We start from the raw sequence: 15,483 nt of genomic DNA, 5'->3' as shown, positions 1-15,483 counted from the left end.
CGGCCGGGGAACATCTTGGAAGCTTCCTTCTTCGTGCGTGGGCACACGGCGTAGCGGATCAAGCTGCGGGACCGCGCATCTTGGGGCGAGGACACCATCTTGACATGGATGGGAAGTGGCGCTCCGTGAGCTACGCGTCTTCGTGCAAGGGCGTCGTCTTGATGCGGAGGCGGCGGAGGCGCTCCATGAGCTACGTCACCCGTTGCCGGGGTGGGCAAGGTAGCGAGAGGGATGGTGAAGGTGAGCCCCCAACGGCGCTGACGAGCTCGGCGACGCGGTCTAACGAGTCCTCATAGAGGTCATCGAACGGGCGGTAGCACAGGAGCTCGTGTGCCATGAGAAGCATAGCATGCGCGTCCGTGGGTCCACGGCAAGCGTGAGACGATGAGCCGGCCCGAGTCAGTGACGGGGTGGCGGTGCGGCCGTCCCCCTGCACTGAGGGGTGTGGTGATGATGCTTGTTGCTCGTTTGGCGTCGAGCAGGTAGAGGCGTTGGCAACAGGAGATGGAGAACGGCGGGGAGGCCCGCTGACAGGGGTTGTCTGAGCGACATGGGCGGCGAGGTCGGCCCGGCGCTAGCTGCCGGCTCGACGCGCGTCTGACATGGATGCGGGGGAGCAGTGGAACGTGGATCAACGGAAGGAAACCTTGAGCACACCCCTACCTGGCGCGCCAAATGTCGGATTTTGGGTTCCGGCAAAATCCTTGAGGTTCGAACACTGGGGTGCGCACGAAGATCTCTCCTCCCCCTCAGACTCTCCCTCACCACGATCTCAAGGCTCAGCGCGTCAAACTCGCAGAACAAAGGGACACAAGATTTATACTGGTTCGAGCCACCGATGTGGTGTAATACCCTACTCTAGTGTGGTGTGGTGGATTGCCTCTTGGGCTGAGGATGAACAGCTACAAGGGAAGAACAGCCTCCTCAGGAGAGGTGCTCTTGTGCTTGGTGAGCTTGTGTGGTGGCCTTGGTGGAACGGGTCTCGTCCCGGATCCGATCAGTCTTGATCCATCTAGATCAGTTGCCTCCTACTTTGGTACCTAGCCCTATTTATAGAGGCCCTGGTCCTCTTCCCAAATGCTGGCGGGAAGGGATGCCACAATGTCCAAATTTGAAGGGAGACAACTAGTACAAGTTATCCTGAGTAAAGGTGGTCTTCGCCTACCAAAGGCTCTGGTGTTGACGCCGTCCTAGGCTCCACGGTGACCTACATCCTGCTGTCCTGCTGGTCTTTGTCTCGTTGAACCGATATGGAAACCTTTGCCTGATGCCTCGGGACTCCTCGCCTGCGCCTGTCCCTTTAGCACCAAAGAGGAAACGAGGACACTGCGCCTGTCCCGCCTGGCCTTGGTCATCATGGCTTGCGCCACAGGAACCTCGCGAGGTGCCCCTCACCATGATCTCTCTGCCCCTTGTGAGCCTGCCTGGTGAGGCCGCCCCCGAGGAGGTCTTGCATCGTCCGCCACGCGAGGCTCGGCCCCCGGAGAGGGTCTTGAGTGTTTGCTAGTGAAGATGGGCCGTACGGGGCCACTGGTGGAGCCAAGCCGTGGGTCGTAGGCAAGCAAGTCTGGGGGCCCCTGTTCCCAAGACACCGACACTCCCTGAAAGCGCTCAAATGATCCCGCATGCCCATCGTCTTTGATGAAGAGGATCACCCTGACGACACCACCGTGGTAGGGTGTTTGCCATTGTTGGTTTCACCAACTATCTACAACCTCAAAGTCACACAGATGTGAGTTGATGGTGGGGCTGGGTTGAATCTGTTTTCCCCCAAGGTTCTCAGTAAGCTCCAAATAGAAGATGAAGAAATCAAGGTTACTGGTACTTTCCAAGGGATCAACCCCGGCAGGAGTCGTCCTAAGGGAAATATCACACTGCCGGTGAAATTTGTAGGAGAATTGAACTACCGAACCGAGAAGGTTGTGTTTGATGTGGTTGATCTCCCCTTGCCGTACAATGGCATCCTTGGTCGTCCAGCCCTGGCCAAATTCATGGCGGCATCTCACTATGCCTGCAACACACTGAAGATGCCAAGGCCGAGGAAGGTCAAGGAAGGACAAGGTCATATGCGTGGATAAGATGTATTGAGACATAGTCTCCGCTGAGGCCATGGAAGCTGCGACTCTCGCCAAGGAGAGTAAGAAAGGGAAGAAAGTTGGCCAGGATGTCGATAAGGAATCCGGGAAGCACGCCTCTTCGGAGTGTGCTGCACCCGTTGATGATTTGCTGGAGAGCTCAACTAGAAAGAGGTACAAGGTGGCCGCACCTACTGTGAAGAAGGTCCCAGCAGGGCTCGTCGGTGCTAATTGTACATTCACCATCAGCTCCACCATCGACGACAAATAGGAAAGCGCGCTTGTTGCCTTCCTACGGGCCAATGTCGGTGTATTTGCATGGCAACCATCTGACATCCCCGGCGTTCCCAGGGAGGTAATCAAGAACCACCTTGTTGTCTGCCCTCATGCTCGTCCCATCAAGCAGAAGGTCAGGAAACAAGCCTTGGAGCGGCAACAGTTCATTGCCGAAGAGATCAAGAAACTTGAAGCAGCTGGTTTGGTCAGCAGAGTATTGCATCCGACGTGGTTGGCGAACCCAGTGGTAGTGCACAAGGCGAATGGGAAGTGGAGGCTTTGAATAGATTTCGTACATCCGAATAAAGCATGCCCAAAGGACCCATTCCCCTTTCCGCGCATCGACCAGATCATGGATTCCACCTCCCTGTGTGATCTGCTTTCCTTCTTGGATGCCTACTCCAGTTATCATGAGATATTCATGTCCAAGGAAGACGAAGAGAAGACAACATTCATAACCCCATGTAGCATGTACTGCATCATAAGGATACCCTTTGGGTTGAAGAGTGTTGGGTCAACTTTTGCAAGAGCAGTTTAAATGGGGTTCGAATCTCAGCTGCACGGGAACATTGAAGCTTATATGGACGATATAGTTGTCAAGACCAAGGACAAATCAATGCTCATTCAGGACTTAGAAGAGACCTTTGCAAATCTGTGCAAGGTCAACATGAAGCTAAACCCGGAGAAGCGTGTGTTTGGCGTTCCTTCCGGCAAGCTACTTGGCTTCTTCGTGTCCCATTGGGGAATAGAGGCTAACCCCAACAAGATAAAGGTGGTCGAGTAGATTCAAGCACCCAAGATAGTTAAAGATGTGAGGCGTCTGACTGGATGTGTTTCGATGCTAAGTGGGTTCATTTCCAAGTCTGCCGAGCGAGCCTTGCCGTTATTCAAAATTTTAAGGAAGGCAGGGCCAATGAAGTGGACCCCAGAGGCAGAAGCAGCGCCGCAGGACTTAAAGACCTATCCTTCCTCTATTCCTACCTTAGTTGCTCCTAAACCACAAGAGCCGTTGCTGCTATACCTAGCAGCAACCAATCAAGTGGTTAGTGTAGCGCTGGTGGCGCAACGGGAATTAGATGAAGGAGCAGCCGCAACTACTGTCCCCTCCGGAGAGGAAAGTGAACCTATCCTGGCAAGGTCGGATTCATATCAAGAGAAAGAAGAGTAGAGAAGTAAAGGCAATCCCAAGACCGCGACAAGGAATAAGGTGGTGCAGCGACCAGTTTACTTTGTATGATCCCTGCTACAGGGGGCTAGATCGAGATACTCTGGCGTGCAAAATTTGATATTTGGCCTCTTTATGGACTCAAGGAAAATGCGCCACTACTTCCAAGCCCACGAGATCACAGTTGTCACCCGATTTCCTTTGCAATGCATACAGAGAAATCCAGAGGCCACTGGCAGAATAGTGCAATGGGCTTTGGAGTTATCCAGCTTTGGTTTGAAGTTTGAGAGCACATCAACCATTCAAAGCATAGCACTGGCAGAGTTTATTGCGGAGTGGACGCCTACCCCAGACGAAGAGGCACTAGAAATAGTTATTCCCAGCAAGGAAGCGCCTTAAGAATGGATCATGTACTTTGATGGTGCCTTCTCACTACAAGGTGAAGGAGCTAGCGTGCTCCTCGTCGCACCCACTGGAGACCACCTCAAGTATGTGTTCCAGATGCATTTCACCCGGGAGAAGGCTACCAACAACACTGTAGCATATGAAGGACTCCTTGCCGGGCTCAGAATCTCGACAGAGTTGGGGATTAAGAAATTAATCATTCGAGGAGAACCACAGCTCGTGGTGAGGTAAGTGAACATGGATTATTAGAGTCCATTGATGGAGGCATATGTGGAGGAAGTGAGAAAGCTGGAGGAGCACTTCGATGGATTGCAAATAGAGCACGTGCCACATGCGGAAAACAACATTGTTGATCATGTGTCAAAGTGCGTTGGGCAAAATCTCCATGTGTAACCAGGGACTTTTGTTCTCCACTAGACTGAACCCTCCGTATCCTGGACAACGCTGGCCAGAAAGAGTAGGAAACTATACTCCGGCAAGCCTCTCCCGGCAGAGCTTCCTGAAGCCCCCGATAGAGAGGTTGGCGGGAATAACTCCACTTCGCTTGGTGAGCAGCACCCTCCCACCGAACTGCAAGTCCTTGTGGTTGAGCCATGCCCTCGCACGAACAAGGAGGTGCTGCTAATCCTTGTTGTCGAGCCTCAAGCTCCGATTTGGGCACTGCACATAGTCCATTACCTCCAGACAGGAGAACTTCCGGATGAGCAAGAAGAAGATGAAAGAGTAGCATGGAGGGCCTGTATGTATCAGTTCGTCGATAACGCGCTATACAGAAGGAGATCTAACAGTGTGAAATTGAAGTGCATTTGCCAGGAAGAGGGGAATGAACTGTTGGCAGAGATACACAAAGGCAAGTGCGGCTCCGATATTGGATCAAGAGCCTTGGTTGGAAAAGCTTCCCGACAAGGTTTCCACTGGACCACGGCCCTCCAAGATGCGACCGAGCTACTCACCATATGTGAAGCCTGCCAGTTCCACTCAATGAATATCCACGAACCCGCTCAAGCTCTCCAGACGTTTCCTTTGTCATGGCCATTCTCAGTCTGGGGGCTCGACGTCTTAGGCCCCTTCCCCCGTGCTACCGGGGGCTTTTAATTCTTGTATGTTGCCATCGACATGTTCCAAAGTGGCCGGAGGTGGAGCCCATGAGGAAGGTAACCGCACAGTCGTCTATCAAGTTCTTAAGGGGATTGGTACGCCACTTCGGGGTACCGTCCAGAGTCATCACTGACAACAGCACCCAATTCACAAGCCGCACCTTCATGCAATACATTCAAGCCCTCGCAAACGAGGTCTGATTTGCCTCTATTGCCCATCCCAGAAGCAACGGACAAGCTGAGAGGGCGAAAGCTGAAGTGATGCGTGCTACCTCTTGAGCACTACGTTGGTTTTCCCTTGACGAGGAAACGGTGATGAAGAAAAGTAGCATAAGTATTTCCCTTAGTTTTTGAGAACCAAGGTATCAATCCAGTAGGAGGCCACAGGCAAGTCCCTCGTACCTACACAAACAAATAAGAACCTCACAACCAACACGATAAAGGGGTTGTTAATCCCTTCACGGTCACTTACGAGAGTGAGATCTGATAGAGATAATAATGATAAGATAAATATTTTTGGTATTTTTATGATATAGATTAAAAGTAAAGATTGCAAAGTAAAATAGATTGGAAACTTATATGATGGAGAATAGACCCGGGGGCCATAGGTTTCACTAGTGGCTTCTCTCAAGATAGCATAAGTATTACGGTGGGTGAATGAATTACTGTCGAGCAATTGATAAAAAAGTGAATAATTATGAGAACAAGGCGCTGGTTGTGCGGTAGAAGCGATGCCGCGATGGGATTGGGAAGGAGACTGCACGGACGTGGAGTTGTAGATAGATTGGGTATGTTTTTTTTCTTATTTATTTGATTTTGGGCCTTTTTGAGCGTTTTTTGGCCCAGGATTTTATAAGTTGATCTACACCGTAATAACTCAGGCCCACCAGATTAATGGCTCCTAATTACTGATTAACGTGGTAATTCCTTTGGAGTCTGTAATTAGTATAGGTATAGATATCTAGGCATGATCATGTATATAGGCATCACGTCCGCGACAAATAGACCGACTCCTGTCTGCATCTACTACTATTACTCCACACATCGACTGCTATCCAGCATGCATCTAGAGTATTAAGTTCATAAGAACAGAGTAACGCCTTAGGTAAGATGACATGATGTAGAGGGATAAAATCAAGCAATATGATATAAAGCCCATCTTTTTATCCTTGATAGCAACAATACAATACGTGTCGTTTCCCTTTCTGTCACTGGGATCGATCAATGCAAGATTGAGCCCAAAGCTAAGCACTTCTCCCATTGCAAGGAAGATTAATCTAGTAGGCCAAACCAAACTGATAATTCGAAGTGACTTGCAAAGATAACCAATCATGCATAAAAGATTTCAGAGAAGAATCAAATATTGTTCATAGATATACTTGATCATAAACCCACAATTCATCGGATCTCGACAAACACACCACAAAAAGAGTTACATCGAATAGATCTCCAAGAAGATCAAGGAGAACTTTGTATTGAGATCCAAAGAGAGAGAAGAAGCCATCTAGCTACTAGCTATGGACCCGAAGGTCTGAAGTAAAATACTCACACATCATCGGAGGGGCCATGGAGTTGATGTAGAGGCCCTCCGTGATCAATGCCCCCTCCGGCGGAGCTCCGGAAAAGGCCCCAAGATTGGATCTCTTGGGTACAGAAGGTTGCGGCGGTGGAAATAGGGTTTCGTGGTGCGTCTGGATGTTTTCTGGGTATGTGAACATATATAGGAGGAAGAAGTAGGTCGGTTGAGCCACGAGGAGCCCACGAGGGGGGAGGGCGCGCCTAGGGGGGTAGGCGCGCCCCTGCGTCGTGTTCACCTCATTGATTGCTTGACGTCCACTCCAAGTCCTCTGGATCACGTTTGTTCCAAAAATCACGCTCCCGAACGTTTCATTCTGTTTGGACTCTGTTTGATATTCCTTTTCTGCGAAACACTGAAATAGGCAAAAAAAACAACAATTTGCACTGGGCCTTGGGTTAATAGGTTTGTCCCAAAAATAATATAAAATTGTACAATAAAGCCCATTAACATCCAAAACAGATAATGTAATGGCATGGAACAATCAAAAATTGTAGATACGTTGGAGACGTATCAGCATCCCCAAGCTTTATTCCTACTCGTCCTCGAGTAGGTAAATGACAAAAATAAAAATTTTCATGTGGAATGCTTTCTAGCATGTTCTTCAATTTATTTTTCTCTATTGTGGCATGAATGTTCAGATCCGAAAGATTCAAGATAAAAGTTTATTGTTGACATAAAAATAGTAGTACTCCAAGTATGCTAATCAAACAATTATGTCTTATCAAAATACTATAGCCAAAGAAAGCTTATCCCTACAAAGTCATATAGTTTGTCCATGCTTCATTGTCGTCACAAAAAATGCTCCCATCATGCACAACCCCGATGACAAGCCAAGCAATTGTTTCATACTTAGCCTTTTCAAACTCTTTCAACTTTTACGCAATATATGAGCGCGAGCCATGGACATAGCACTATGGGTAGAATAGAATATGATGATTGAGGTTGTGTGAGAAGACAAAAATGGAGAAAGTCTCACATTGACGCGACTAATCAATGGGCTATAGAGATGCCCACCGATTGATGTCAATGCAAGGAGTAGGGATTGCCATGCAACGGATGCACTAGAGCTATAAATATATGAAAGCTCATCAAAGAAACTAAGTGGGTGTGCATCCAACTTGCTTTCTCACCAAGACGTAGGGCATTTGAGGAAGCCCATTGTCGTTGTCAAAACCGGCGGATCTCGGGTAGGGGATCCCGAACTGTGCATCTAAGGAGGATGGTAACAGGAGGCAGGGGACACGATGTTTTACCCAGGTTCGGGCCCTCTTGATGGAGGTAAAACCCTACGTCCTGCTTGATTAATATTGATGATATGGGTAGTACAAGAGTAGATCTACCATGAGATCAAGGAGGCTAAACCCTAGAAGCTAGCCTATGGTATGATTGTTTTTTCGTCCTACGGACTAAAACCCTCCGGTTTATATAGACACCGGAGAGGGCTAGGGTTACACAGAGTCGGTTACAATGGTAGGAGATCTACATATCCGTATCGCTAAGAGAAGTCCCTTCCAGACACGGGACGAAGTCTTCAATCTTGTATCTTCATAGTCCAGGAGTCCGGCCGAAGGTATAGTCCAGCTATTCGGACATCCCCCTAATCCAGGACTCCCTCAGTAGCCCCTGAACCAGGCTTCAATGACGACGAGTCCGGCGCGCAGATTGTCTTCGGCATTGCAAGGCGGGTTCCTCCTCCAAGTACTTCATAGAAGATTTTGAACACATAGGTAGTGTCCGGCTCTGGAAAATAAGTTTCCACATATTGCCATAGAGAGAATAATATTTACACAAATCTAATCTGCTGACATATTCTGTAGCGTGACATCACACCACGGCCAAGTCTTTATTCGAATCGTTTTACTGTCCCACCTCAGCGCGGTTTAGCGAGGCGGTTTCCTTGGCACATCTTGTTAAAGCAGAGATCGTGTCCCCTTATTCCGGGATTCTCATCAATACGGGCGTGGGTAACCCAGTCGTACCCGTTGGTATGTTTTCTCGATCAAAGGCGAGTCCCAAACGGTCACGGGGAGGGCCCTTAGTATTCAACCTCTTATAAAGAGACCAAGGCCTTACTCCTTTCTTTCAATCTCAAACGAGTTCGCCCTCCGCCTCGAGTTCCAACACCCAAGGCTCCAGATTTTGGGCTCTTTGGACCTTCGACAACGTCCGGTTCCGACCTTCGAGGCCGATGGATGCCCTCCTCCGTCACGGAGGAGGACGTGCTGAAGTTGAGAGAGGCCAGGTTCTTGACCGGCGAAGTCTCGCATAGGCTGCCTGCTCAAGGGCAGGTCATTCCCACTCCCAAGCCTGGTGAGAGTGTGGTCTTCATGTCTCACTTCCTTCGGGGGCTAGGCTTCCCGACGGATCCCTTCGTGATGGGGCTCATGTTTTATTATGGGCTGGAATTTCACGACTTAGCTCCGGAGTCCATCCTCCATATTTCCTCATTCATCGTCGTGTGTGAAGCCTTCCTCCGTATTACTCCTAACTTTGGACTATGGCTCAAGACCTTCAAAGTAGAGCCGAAGATGATCGAGGGACGGCACGCGGAGTGTGGAGGTGCTTTTATAAGCAAGAATGCTGGTGCTCCATGGACCGAGGGCTCTTTTCAAGGGGAGTCCAGCTTATGGCAACGAGAGTGGTTTTATATCACAGCTCCCAGGAGAACCAAGTGGGTGGCGCTGCTTGCTTTCCGCTCAGGACTCCCGCCACGACGGGCGTCATGGGTCAATAAGGGGCTGGACTGGGGGTCGGCAAAGGACGTGCCCCTGTTGTAGGGCTGCATCCGAGATCTCCTAGAAAGAGACATCAGTCTGATCGGTGATGCAGTTTATGTTAATTCGCCGAGTTCTGCCCTGCAAACGTCGCCCCCTCCGCCTGTGGGAGTTCAACCCGGAGGGACCACGAGTTCTCCAACATTTTCTTAGCATGACGCCCGTGGAGATGTACAAATTGTTCTTTGGACCACAAGTAGTGTGTCCGGATTCTACGGAGGACGCAGGTTTGAGCTGCAATCGTCCGGATACTCAAGTAAGTAGCCTTGTGCCCAGACTTGCTATCCATATATTTATCATAAAATTGCCCCTAAAAGAGTTGTCCTTTAAACAGGAGTGGATAGCGAAAGCAAAGCTAATCAGGTGTCTGGCCCCCCTCCCCGAGACCACGCCGGATCCCGTGCTAGTCAGGATGTTGGAGGTTGTGCCTTCGGAGGAAAGCGAGGGAGGGGACAAGGAAGCTACAGCCTCCTCGAAGAAGGTTGTCCGAAAGGGAGGAATCGAAAATTCCTCTCCTCAGGGGAAGAGGAGGACCGCCTCTGACGACTCGGAGACCATGGCCTCAAAGCGGGGGAAGAAATCTTTGTCAGAGGGTCCTGCGCCAGGGGATACTTCGGCCGAATTATGCCCTCAAGGGGATCAGCCCTCCATCGAGCCGTAAGTAGAGAGGAGTTTTTCTTTTTAAGAAATGAGAGAAATCCTTGCGTTATATCTGAGAAGAGTAATCGAAAATTTACCTTGTAGCTCGGACCTTAGCCCTTCTCAGCAGAGCTCATCTTTGGGGGATCTTCTTCCGGAGATGATGGAGAGCGGAACGCCACCCCCTGTCGTACCGCCTTGTGAGGCGGGCGATCTTGAGGTATCATCGCGAAGGGTTTCTCCGAATCTGGCAGGGCCGGAAGGTAGTCATATGGCCCCCCAAAGCCCTTCGTGGCTGGCCTTCGAAAAGGGCCATCGGACGAGTCCGGCACCGTGTGGTGTGCGGTCGGAGGAGCTGAAGGATCTGCTAGGGCGAGCATCTATCTCAGAGGAGCACCGTGCATTGATGGGTAAGGTGATTGAGAGGATTTCATCCACAGAGAGTGGATTGCATGAGGCCGTCAGGAGTTTACTGACAGGTTTTGAGGTACGCGAAATAATGTACCCTTTTTGGACAGTTGCGCATAAATAAGATGCGCCCTATGTAGATAGTAGCCCCTGAGACTCTGTGCGTTGTCAAAAGTGATGGCGCGCAGAGGATCATAATCCCAGGTCTAATATGCCGCCTTCGTATGTAGGTGGCGAATTGTCGGGTGGCCAGCCGGATTGATGAATTTGCCGAGCTAAAGTAGCAACTTGACGTGGCAGATGCCAGCATCACGCTTGTCAACAAGCGGCTTGACGAGGCACAAGGTATATAATTACTCCAGTGGCACCTGGTAAGAGGAGCTTTATGCCAGTATCTTACAATGTGTGCGCTTGATGCAGATGGTGCTGCTGCCATGGAGAATCTTTGGGCGGAACTTGCCCGAGCCAAGGAGCAAGCCAGGAAAAGTGATGTGGCTGCCGGAAAGGCAATTGGAGAGCTAAAAGCCGAACAGGATGCTCACTGCCGAAGCAAGAAGGAAATGGCTGAGATGGCTGTGAAGCTGAAGAGCGCTGCTGACCGTTGCAAGCTTCTTGAAAAAGAAGATCAGGCGGAACAGACGGACCTGGAGAAGGCCGTTGCCGATGCCAAGGATGCTCGCTCTGTGATGAGAGCTATGAAGGAGGAGCTGCGTCAGGCCGGAGAGATCGCGGCTGGAAAGCCCTTTATGCTGCGGAGGAAGTTCTTTGATCCTAAACATGCTCCGTTAGACCGGATGTGGAGTATGGCGGATACCTATCTGGATTTGGCAGCGAGTGCCGCAGATGCGGCCAAACACTTCCGAGATCAAGAAGATCGCGAAGTGGAAAAGCTCTTTTGGTCGTAGTTCCACAATCCGGAGCATCCACTGTCATTAGCCAATCGTTTGGCCGAATGGGCCGAGCTAAATAGGTTGTCCGGACTCGCCATGAAGTATGTCATGAGTCATCTGTGGCCAGAGAGGCCAGAGCCGAAAAGTTATTTCAACTTGGTGCAGTGCCACATATCAATGCGATGAAGAGGTCAGCGTGCATAGAGGGTGCGCGGATGGCTCTTGCCCATGTCAAGACATACTGGGCGGAAATGGAGGCCACTCCTGTTGCATCCCCAGACTCGGATGGAAGCCGAGTACCTGCCGAGCACTATTTTCAGGAAGTTCTGCAAGGCGCTCGTTTAATAGGGACGCAGTGCTTGAAGGATGCTATATTCGAATAGCATATTATTATTGTAAAACAATATTTTGATAAATTGTAGAAGCTTTTTATACTTGTGCCTGCAAGTATTATAATACCTCCTGTGCAGCCGTTTAACATATATGTATATATAATCTGAAAGATGGCAGTCGTCGGCTTCAGCCCACACGCACATAATGCGGGGGTGTTCACAGAAGGCGCATTCTCACACTTGATCCAATGTCTTGGTCCTACAAAGGAGGTGATAGCACAGCGAACTAGGCAATCGGACTATGATGCTTTATCACTTTCACTTAGCCATAGGAGTTTGACAGTGAGGCTACTTATATAGCCCCTGGTGGCGCCTGCGCTCACCCGAACTCGGGGCGCGTACGTGCCTGGCCGGGAAGCGACCCTTCGTTAATGCAGAGGAATCCTAAAGATTCTAGTAAGTCATCAACTGGTTGACCAGTCTCATGCTATATCATGACAGTCAGTTTTCGGCTTTCTCTACTAAGGTGCTTGCCTGGCCGAACTGGGGCCCAATCGCAGTAGTTCTCCTGGTGCCGCCTTAGCCGATAGAGCGGAACGTAAGGTAGCAAAACACAGGAGCCGGGCAAACCCAACATTTGACCAAAGACATGATTCGGAGCTGATGCATATAAGGCCAAACTCGCGACGCCGAACACTCCCTAAGGTATTCGGTCTTTATGAGGGCGGGCGGGATAACACCCTTAGTAATAAGCCCCTAGTGTCCAGGTACGTGCAAAACTCTGACATGGCCACATGCCAAAACGCCAGCCTCCTCCTTGGTTATACCAAGAAACCAGGGGATGTGCATCAACAAGAGACAGTAAAAAAGGTTTACGCAGGGTCTTAATCTAAAAAGAATCCTTGGAACGGGTCCCTGCTGCACGTCTGCGCCTGTGTCTCCATTGTGCCGTATCCTGGACGGGCGTAGCATGGTGTTCATCTGTAAAAGAGAGGAACTTAGTTGAAGAAAGATCGTGCCGAACATGAGTTATACTAAATAAACAAAGTATAAATTGAAACGGGTAAAATTGAGCTTTATTATCTCTTGTTTTATATGCGCGGAGCCCCTAGTACAGGGGTATACGGCTATTAAGCCTTTATCAATTGTATGTTTATGCCGGACTCGTCTAGCCGTGTCCGTGGTCTTGACGACCTGTTTATGTGCTTTGGCTGGTGAAGCCGCTTTATTGTGGGGCTGTCAAGGCAGCCGCACTGTCTTCCGCGCGGGAGGAACACTCAATGTTTTCCCTTTAATGAGATGATGCCTCGTGTACCGGGCATCTTAAGCGTAAGAGATGCATAATGCGGTATTGCGTTAAAGCGGGTGAAAGCTTCGCATCCCAGCAGTGCTTGATAGCTACTTGAGAATGGGGCGATGTGGAAAGTTAGTTGTTCGCGACAGAAGTTATCGGGGAAGCCGAACATAACTTCTAGCTGGAGAGAACCCATGCAATGGGCATCCGGGCCTGGCGTTACCCCTTGAAAGGAGGTTTTCCTATGGTGAATTTTTGTTGGGTCTATCCCCATGTTGCGGACTGTGTCCTAGTATAACAGGTTTAGACCACTGCCACCGTCCATCAGGACATTTGTAAAGTGGAGTCCGCCGATTATTGGATCAAATACCAAGGCAGTCCATCCTGCGTTCCGGATACTTCTAGAGTAATCCTGATGGTCGAAGGTGATCGGTTTTAACAACCATTGGCGAGACTCCTTTGGGATAGGCCGTATGGAGCGTATCTCTACTAGCGCCATTCTGTTCGTCACGTGAAGTAAGTTTACTGTTTAGACTTCTTGTGGGAAATCCTTTTGTTTCCTGGTGCTCTGCTTGTGGGGTTCGTCATCGTCCTCACTTGGTGTGTCGAGCCCCTTGTGTTCGGTGTTTAGTTTGCCGGATTGCTTGAAAACCCAACAATCTCTGTATGTATGGTTCGCAGGCTTCCCGGGAGTACTGTGCATTTGACATATCATGTCCAAGATTTTTTTTAAGTTGGATAGCTCGTCCCTGTTATCCTTGAGGGGCGGCTTTCTCTGATTCTGCTGCGAGCTTTGGAATCCGGCGTTGACCGCCGTGCTCTTTGGGCTGTTTCCCTTATTCCGGCGCTGGTCCTGGTTGCGCGGGGTTTTCCGTTCCCATCCCTAACTTCGGATGTACCTGGGTCGCTGGTGCTACATCTTGCCAACCAGCTATCCTCTCCTGCGCAAAAGCGGGTCATGAGGGTTGTTAATGCGGCCATTGTTCTTGGCTTTTCTTGTCCGAGGTGTCTGGCGATCCATTCGTCTCGAACGTTATGCTTAAAAGCTGCTAGGGCTTCGGCATCCGGACAGTCGACTATCTGATATTTTTTTAGTAAGAAATCTGTCCCAGAATTTCCAGGCTGACTCTCCGGGCTGTTGAGTTATGTGACTGAGATCGTCTGCATCCGGAGGGCGGACATAGGTCCCTTGAAAATTTGCCCGGAAAGCATCCTCAAGCTCTTCCCAACTTCCAATGGTGTTTTTGGGAAGGCTTTTGAGCCAATGCCGGGCTGGCCCTTTAAGCTTGAGGAGTAAGTATTTTATGGCGTGGAGGTCATCTCCTCTGGCCATGTGTATGTGGAGGATATAATCCTCGATCCAGACCCCAGGGTCTGTTGTTCTGTCGTACGCCTCTATGTTTACGGGCTTGAATCCCGCTGGAAATTCATGGTCCGGCACATCATAGGTGAAACATAGGGGGTGTGCGGCACCCCTGTATTTAGTTGTGCCGTGATGTTCGGATATTTGTTGTGTTGCCTTGCTTACTAGAGCTTGCTTTCTTGGCCCGTAGATAGATCTGGCTGGGCCATCTTTTTGATGCGGATCCTTTGGTGGATCGCATGCCGGCTTGTGTGCGGCGCCGCTTGCTGCTCCATGCTGGCCATGCGGTCGTCTATCCGACCGGGTGGCTTTCCTATTTTTTGACTGCGGGGGCTCTAAGGCCTCCTCGTCAAATTCAGGCAGTAGCTTTCGCTTTGGATAGCTTTTTGTGCGGCGACTGCTGCCATATTTGTCTGCGGTGTTGCGTACTTTGCTCCATCTGATTCTGAGTGCATCTTCCGCAGTTTTGAGCTTCCGCTTCTGCTTTTTCAGGCTACGCGCAGTGGCGACGAGCCTTTCGTGGAGGTTCTTCTGCTCCATGAGCCTATCCGGCGTAAGGTCGTCCGGACTGTTGTTTTCGCCGGGGACGGGGTGTTCGGTTTGTTTATCCAAGTTGCCCTGTTCGGACGGTGCTCGAAGGCATGTTCGTCGTCCGCTGGCTCGTCCTGCTCTATGGCTGGGTCTGTATGGCTACTGTCTCTGTCGAGGCGGGGCTTGGAGCAGCGCTTACGTCGCCGCTTTGATTGCTTTTCGAGTGAACGATCCCTTGTTGCATCCCTGTGTTCCTCGTCGTCGCTTCCTTTGGGTGTGTCTACCATGTATACATCATGAGATGAGGTGGCTGTCCAGTGCCTTATAGGCGTTGGTTCATGTTCATCTCCTACATCATCGTCCATACCGTCGATGTCTTCGGAGTCGAAGTCGAGCACGTCGTTTAAATTATCGAAAGTGGCTACGAAGTGGGTGGTGGATGGGCTTTGAATTTCATCATCCGCATCCCAACCTTGTTGACGGTAGTCCTTGTTGGGGAACGTAGTAATTTCAAGAAAATTCCTACGCACACGCAAGATCATGGTGATGCACAGCAATGAGAGGGGAGAGTGTTGTCTACGTACCCTCGTAGACCGGAAGCGGAAGCGTTATAACAACGCGGTTGATGTAGTCGTACGTCTTCATGGCCCGACCG

This window comes from Triticum urartu, chromosome 4A (assembly GCF_056163025.1).
Source record: "Triticum urartu cultivar PI428250 chromosome 4A, HENAU_Tu73, whole genome shotgun sequence".
Classification (NCBI taxonomy): Eukaryota; Viridiplantae; Streptophyta; class Magnoliopsida; order Poales; family Poaceae; genus Triticum; species Triticum urartu.
This window is presented reverse-complemented; position numbering follows the sequence as displayed.